The 7,653-nt window shown below is 57.0% G+C and overlaps 1 pseudogene; it reads left to right on the forward strand.

Annotated features, from left to right (window-relative positions):
• The first annotated feature begins 2,205 nt into the window (after positions 1-2,205).
• LOC139358370 (spermatogenesis-associated protein 31E1-like) lies at positions 2,206-5,827 on the forward strand (annotated as a pseudogene).
• The last annotated feature ends 1,826 nt before the right edge of the window (positions 5,828-7,653 follow it).

Genomic DNA, 7,653 nt, shown 5'->3' on the forward strand with positions numbered 1-7,653 from the left:
GAGGAGGTCCCCAGCTCTGTGATGCAGGCCTGGGCCCCAGTCTCTAGTCCCAAAAGTGATGCCCAGGTCTCAGTTGCTTGAAGGTGACATTGCGCTTCAGATGGAAAAAATGCTCTTTCCTCTGAAGAGCCCTAGTGCCACATGGCTGGGCCCCAGCTCCACTCCCTGATTGTGGATTTCATCCTCACCTGAGTGTGGAGCTGGGGGTTCCCATTCTTGTTACTCTCCTACCTCCCCTGTGACCCACCCTCACCCCCACATGGGAGGAAGAGGAGCAGCAGGAAGGTAAGGAGCCCCCAGCCCAGCCCCACAGAGAAAGACTCTTTCTTCTCCTCCCCTCATTCCCACTTTTCCTAAGCAACAAGAGACCCTTCTGCGATGGGAAATCTCATCATCCCTCTAGGGAAGGGCAGGGCAGGCAGGGGTGGGAGTGGGTGGACGATTCCATCCCCAGCTCCCAGACCATCTGTGACATGCGCAGGAGGCATCGGCAAAAATCAACATTGGACTCAGCTGCAAGGACCAGATCAGGAGAGGGGTGAGATTTCTGTGGGAGGACAGGCCCCAGTCCTGGCTCATCAGCTTCTTTCTGAGGCAGGTGCCTGGGGCCCCAACCTCCTCTGTGTGGGGTAATCGGGGAGCCGTGTTGTGACCCTGAGAGCCTCCCGCCAGAGCCTGGATTCGTGTCTGGCCTCCTTTGAAGCAGAATCCTACTGGCAGCTCAGAGGCACCTGTAGGCCTGAGCCTGGGTCTGCCTTCAGCAGAGGAGCAGGGACTGGAGACATCCAGGGTGGAGTCACACACAAAACCCCCACTTGCATTTCCCTAAGAAGGAAATCAGAAAACATTTCATCAATGAAACATGAGTAAAAGAAACGCACACAGAGCTCCCTGAGCTAGAGGCAGAAAGCTGTGTCATTCATGAGCACTGCGTGTGTGCAGCTGGCCTGGGGAGAGGAGACTGAGAACTGGTCCCAGCCCCTCACTCTTGCTTGCCTCTCACCATCAAAGGAAGAGATTGGGAGGCCCAGGAGCAGGAAGAAGATCCTAGCTCTGAAAGGTGAGGCTCTACTGCTCCGCGGATTCCCCAGAGGTGACTGAGCATCCCCTGTCCCTGAGGAAGTCATTTGCAGAGGCCTGAGAGGAAGCTCCTGGGAGGGAAATCAGAACCCGGGGCCTCCTCAGATTCCCTGTGGGAATGAAGCCATGGGCCCGGGAATCGGTATTGCCCATAAGGGGGCGCTGTGGGGGAAGGGAGCAAGGCCTTCCAAGATATGGGGGGAGGTCGGGGAGGCTCCAGGTCCATGTAGACAGCGGTTCTCCTCGGCCATGGCTGACTCTTCTTAGAGACCACCCCTGTCCGCTCTCCCCACAAGATGGCTGTGACACCCATGACAGGATGTATGTGGAAGCACGTTTTGCAAATGACAAAGTTCTGCACAGTGCACACCTTGCTGTCACCACTGGGGTCATGTGGTCTTGGAGAAAAATGCGTGGGCTTCAGGGTCTAGTTCCCCGTGATGTCCCCTAAAGAGACATCCACTCAGCCTCCTGTGAGGTTTGCTGGCACCGCCCTCCGCACTGTAACCCCATCTCCTGACTTCCAGCTTGCAGAATCCTCCTAAGGGAGCTGGAGGAGACTCAGGACCTGATCAACCTTCTGGAAAGATGAGGAGATTCACCCTTCTTTCCATGTCCTCCTTTCTACCAGGGCCTGTGATACAACCCTAGGGCCTGGTGGTGACCTGGGAGGGGGAGGTCGTGGAAAGGGGGTAGGAGTGGATTGAAACTCTGGGGCAGGCATAGACAGACCTTTGTGAAGCCAGCAGTGGAGGAGGTGGAGGAGCTGTGGGTACCAGGTGCCCAGCCTTCCCAACCTCCCAGTCCCACCTGCCCCTGGCTGCAGCTTGTGCCTTGTATCTCCAGCAGCCACCTGGGAAAGTTTGCTGGGGAAGGCGACTCCCACGTGCCCTTAGGTGGAGTCCCCCAGGTGACATGTACAAATCAGCACCTGCTAAGGCCCAGCAGCTACATAGGAAATGAATGCAAGATCCATCTCCCCCCAGCTTGTCTCCAAAGGCTCCGGCAACTGCTCAGACCTCCACCCCATCACCAGGCACATCGACCTTCTCAGAGCCTTTTGGACCACACTCAACCCTGAGTGCCTCCAGGCCACCAGAGCCCTTGCTTCCCCTAAAATGACCTGCACCCTGGCTACATATGCTTTTTCCTCCTTCACCACAGCCCCCTCTTCCCGTGGCCTCCTCTCCACCTCCACCCAGCTCCGGCCTGGCTGGATTTCAGTGTGGCTCCACAGTATGCCCCGTCCCCCCGAGCTGCCTTTTCCACAACCAGGGGCTGCCTTCTCCAACCAGGGTGATCTCCGGCTTTGGGTGCTCCAGTGATCCCATCTGGGACCTCTCCTGCTGGAGGGAGGCTGCCACCACCTGGGGCCTCTCCACCTGCTCACATGGCAAATCCCAGCAACAGCATCTTCCCGACCACCCCCCAGAGTATTCCTTCTGGGGAGACCCCACACCCAGGCAGATGGAGGTAGGTGCCTGCACATTCATCCACCCCGACATGCAGAAGCTGCTGGAAACTCTCATCACCAAGAGAGCAGTGATGAAGATGTGGCAGGAGAAAGATAGGGGGCAGCAGACTACCTGCAGATGACATCACTGGGGAAAGAGTGGGACATCACGACTCTAAATCCCTTCTGGAATGTGACAACCCAACCACAGCAGCTGCCTGGTCCTCAGCAGGTCTCTGACATCACGGCCATGGGGGACCAATTAGAGCAGAAATGCAGCCAGCTCTTCTGAGACCTCCCCTCTTTCAATAGTGAGTCCCTGGTGGCCATGGCCTGGGTTTCTAGAAACCCTTCCTCATAGAATGCACACTCTGAACCATTGGATAAAGCCTCCAATTCTCTTCCAGGTGAACCTGAAGTTGAGGCATCCTCACAGCTTTCCCAGGCACAACTCCAGCCCCACACATGGCCCAGCCCCAACCTTTCACTTCAACCTGGCCCCAGTCCCAGCCCCCCGCTCTGGTTGGGATCCAGATGCAGGCCAACTTCTCACCCCCGTGCCAAGCCTACCATGCTCTTCTCCACCCCAGATTAGGGTCTGTGGAGCATCTTGCCCTACATCCCAGGAGAGGACAGTCTGTCAACCCCACTGGAAAGGAATATCTTGAATGGCCCTTGCAGAAGTGACCAAAATGGAAGAGAGTTTTTTTCCTTTCTCCTCCAAAAGTCTCAGTCTGTCCTGAGCCAGCCCACTGACCACCTTTGCAAGGAGAGGCCAGCCTGCCAGAGCCCCAAGTCAGCCCCCATCGTTCCCAGGGTTGCCACCAGCCCTGAGGTCCCAGAGCACCAGTGGCAAGGAAGTAGTGCCATGCACCAGGAGGAGTCCTGTGGCCCTCCCAGCAGATTCCGTCTGGAGACATGCTGTAGCCTGAAGGGGAATTCCCAGGGAAAACCCAGAGTCAGGCTGAAGACACACAGCGGGCCCTTTTGCCCTCCTAGGCTTCTGAATTTGAAGAAAAGGCCAGGAATGATATGCAGAAGACAGGGCTCAGGAGCTCTGGAAGGTTCTCTGGGAAGAGGTGCTTAGGGTCCAAACTAGAGCCACAACCAAGCCAGGATCACGGCACAGGAAGGACTTCAGCGAAGGTTCTGGAGAAAGACGAGGAGGAGGCAGACGGTGACTTCAGGAAGCCCTGGAAGTACCAATCAGTAAGTTCCACACCCAGGGACCCAGACAGGAAGCATTTGGAAAACAAGCTGCAGGTCCATCTGGACAGGAAGGTGGGGGAGATCAAGGAGAGCTGGATTCCCGTGTCTGTGTATTGCTCCTGGTTCATGGCCAAATGTGCTGTTCCCAAGTCTGACACCCACAGGAAACCGGGGAAGCTGACATCCTGGAGGGGTGGGAAAGCCCGTGTGAACACCTCCTAGGAACTTTCCTTCCTTCATCCCTGCACCCGGCAGATGCTGGAAGCACATCTTTTCAGGTTCCGTGTGAGGCACAGGTGGGGTCCAGACCTCTAGTCCCTGGGGTCCATAAATATCCAGGCAGGTGAGGCTCAGCCCCCACTGCTCCCACACTCCACCTTTTCTCTCTGGGCCTCCTTGGAATCTCGGGTTGAATCTATAGCCAAGGTTGCCATTTTATTGAGAAAACCTCCCCAGAATGGTCCAGGAGACAACAGAACAACAGGCAAGTCAGTCCCCACTGTGAGTTGCCCTGTCCCTGCCCCACCACCTGAGCAGGAGGAAGGCCAGAGGGCTCCAAGAGGGTCCCAGTCAGCTGACACCCATGAGCAATCAGAGGCCTCTCCAACTGGACAGGAGGACAGGGCGTCCTCTCAGTCCCCCATGTGCAGCCTTGTAGGCAGAACCTGGTGGAGTGGGACTGTCCTGGGGTCCAGGAAACCCAACCTTGAGGGGAGTGTGGATTCAGAAATGGCTGGGAATGAGGCATAACTTGAGATTGAGAGCATGTCCCCAGGAGACCCCTGTCATAGTAGAGCCCTGCAAGAGCTCAGCATAGGGTCCCAGTGGGCGAGGACCAGAGATGCCCTGGAGGCACTGGAGGCTGAGGAGGAGAAGCCCCGTACTTGGGAAGCCACCTTGGGAGCCAGTGTGAGGGCAAGTTTGGGAAGTGTTCAGGTGCATCTGAGGAGCACAGGAACTCTGGGGACCACTAGTAACCTCTCAGTGTCTACAATCTGTGTTGCTCAGGATCCAGGGCAGCTGTGTCTGAAAGCATAGGTGGTCAGTGAGATTACACTCTCAGTGCAGGTAGACAGAGCAGAGCTACCAGGCCATATCTCCAGCATCCTCCTCCAGGAGGGTCCCACAGGCCTGTGCCTTCAGGCTGCCACATGGATATGCTCCCAGTCACAGACAGGCCACCCACTCAGGACCCACTCTCCACCTCCCAGAATGTGTCCAGTAGGAACACGAAAGCTTGCCAGTGGCCATGTGCCCTCCTGTGGAAGGGAGGGGACAGACTGGGGCAGCAGGAGCCTGTGAGCCCAAAAGTGAAGGCCCCACAGAAGAGTCAGAAGACGCTGGGCTCTGTGGACAAGGGCGAAGCCCACAGAAGGCCCAGACCAGGGCAGCAGGGACACAGGTCCAAGGGACCCAGGACCTCCAAAGCCAATGGGAGGAGCCGCTCTGCTCACACCGGGGAAATAGGAGACAAACAAGGAAGGAAATACAACCAGCCTCAGTCGGAGGAGAGACAGGCACCACCAGAAAGCAACATCCAGAGAAAGATCAGTCACAGTCCACAGGGTCTACACACCAGGAAAAGAGGCGCAGGGCAGGAAGACGTCCTGCAGAAAGGCAAGCCTGGGGCAGATGCTGTCCAGAGCTGGAGGTCTGGCCCACCAAGGTTGTTTATGGACAGCATGGCTGATGAAGCCCAGGCCATCATCAAAGTTGTGGGTCAAATCCTGGTGGACAAACTGAGGCTTCAGCAGGGATGTGGTCCCTCAGAAGTTAATCGCCACAAAGGCGACCTCCATGACCAGGAGAATGTGCCTTCCTGCTGCCACGGGAGTCACTACCACCAGGAACATAACAGAGAGATGAGAGCCCTGGCCTGCAGCCCCAAAGCCACCCCCAAGGGCCACAACTGTCCTGTCAAAAACAAGGGCATCAGAGACAGAGACAGCAGATGGGCCCGATCTCCCAGGGAGACTATGTCCCAGCTGGTCCCCAACACCACAGGCCACGAGTGGCAAGCACCTCCGGTGGCCCCATCCACAGCCACAGGAACTGAGGTCTACACAGAGGTGCCTTGCTTTCTGAACCAGCTCAGGCTTCTCACACCTCTCCTGGGAGAGTCAGGGGGTTCTACTCAAATAACACTGGACACCTACACAACAAACCTGTCCTGACTAGGCGATCACAGTTCCCATGTGTTTCTGACTTCCACGGAGAAGTTCCCAATATACCTGCTTTCCCTGCAGAGGTGGTGGCTTCTGTCTGTGCCATGCTAGAGCACAGGAAAGGGCTCTGTGTCAGCTCCTCCTGAGTATGGCTCCCAGAATGACTGGGCCAGGAGGAGGCTGACAAGGACCTGGAGGACCCCCTGTTCTCCCTGTCCCCACATTGAGTCTGGTTTCCAAACTGGATCATGACTCAGAGCCTTCAGGACATGTAAGGACAGCAAACCCTTTGGAGATCCCACCTGCACTCTGGCTTACTGCATCCCCGCATCCCCAGTTCTAAGGTGATTTCTGTGCTGCTGTAGGGGCTGGGTCTGCAGGAGTCTCACGGACTGGGGTGGTGGTAGGCTCCAGGAGTGATGGATCCCAGAAACCTCCCTGCCCCACAGTAGCCTGGGAATGTGGGGGTGTCCTGTGCTGGCCTGGGTCAGAGGCAGGACTACTCTTTCTGGGATCTCCTGGTGGGGAAGAGACGACACCCTCCCCAGACCCTTTCCTGCCTGCTGAGTTCTGGGATGGACTGGGGCCCCGCCAGCACTTGGCTCGGTCTTGGGTTCTTGTCTGGTGTCCCCTGCCTCACTCCCCAGAGCCCTCTCCCAGCCCACTAGTGTGGGGTGTCTGTTTCAGGAGGCACCCAGGGCTGCTGCCTGATCCTCTGGTGGGACTCTGTGGTCAGGAACCACAGGAGGAGACCTTAGGGCCCAGGGTGAAAGGTGGGAGAAGAATTAGGTAATACGGGCATAAGTTTGCAAGTGCAGGATCCTCAAGCTGCCCATAGCTGTAACCAGGGTCCTCGCAGTGTGGTGACCATTACAAGCAAAAGTGGTCAGTGCCACTGCTGGGGGAGGGGAACCCAGAAGTCAAGGGTTGGCCTGGGTTAAAAAGCACATCTATGGTTCCGGGCCCAGGGGCTTGCAGGGGACACACTGGGGCTCAGAGAATCTGGTCATATGGTTGGCAGGGACAGTATTCACAGGGTCTAGTCCTGCACTCCCTTTGTCCTGGTGCTGGGTCCTTCCTGGCCATCCCGAGGGAAGGCAGGAACAAGGGCAGGGCAGGCAGGAGCGAGTTCCTCAGAAGGCTCTGCCCAGGCGCCCTGCCCAGGAGAACTCTGCACCTGCAGGGGCTGTGGAGGCTGAGGACAAGACGACAGGTCTGTGCCCAGGCCTGGCGGGACCCAAGCTGGGGACCTGTTTTGAACACACCCTGGTGTCACTTTGGGTGTCCAGGCTACTACTGGAGCCAAATCCTGTCTGGGGTGGTGACCTGGGCAGCTCCAGTGTGGGCCCAACTCCTATGGGACCCAGGATCCTGGGACCTGCAGCAAAGGAACCCCACAGTGACCCCCAGAGACCCCAACAGAGAATCTGACTGAGATCCCCCCATGAAGACCCCGCAGAGGGACCTCCACACAGAAACTCCCGACAGAGACTCACACAGAGACACTTCAAAAGCAATTCAGAGATCCCCACGGAGACACCCACAGTGAGTCTAACAGAGACCTGCCCAGAGAGAATATATTAAGGCCACTTTGCCACCCCCTAAAATCCCTAGCACTGCACTCACTTGGTGAAAATGAGCGACATCTACCTCATTCCCCGCAGTGGTTTTCTCCTGGCAGCCTCTTGCCCTCTTCTGGATAAGATTCCTTGAGATACTGAACAATAGAAAAGCCTCCTCCATCAG

The sequence above is a fragment of the Macaca nemestrina genome, chromosome 15 (assembly GCF_043159975.1).
Source record: "Macaca nemestrina isolate mMacNem1 chromosome 15, mMacNem.hap1, whole genome shotgun sequence".
Taxonomy (NCBI): Eukaryota; Metazoa; Chordata; class Mammalia; order Primates; family Cercopithecidae; genus Macaca; species Macaca nemestrina.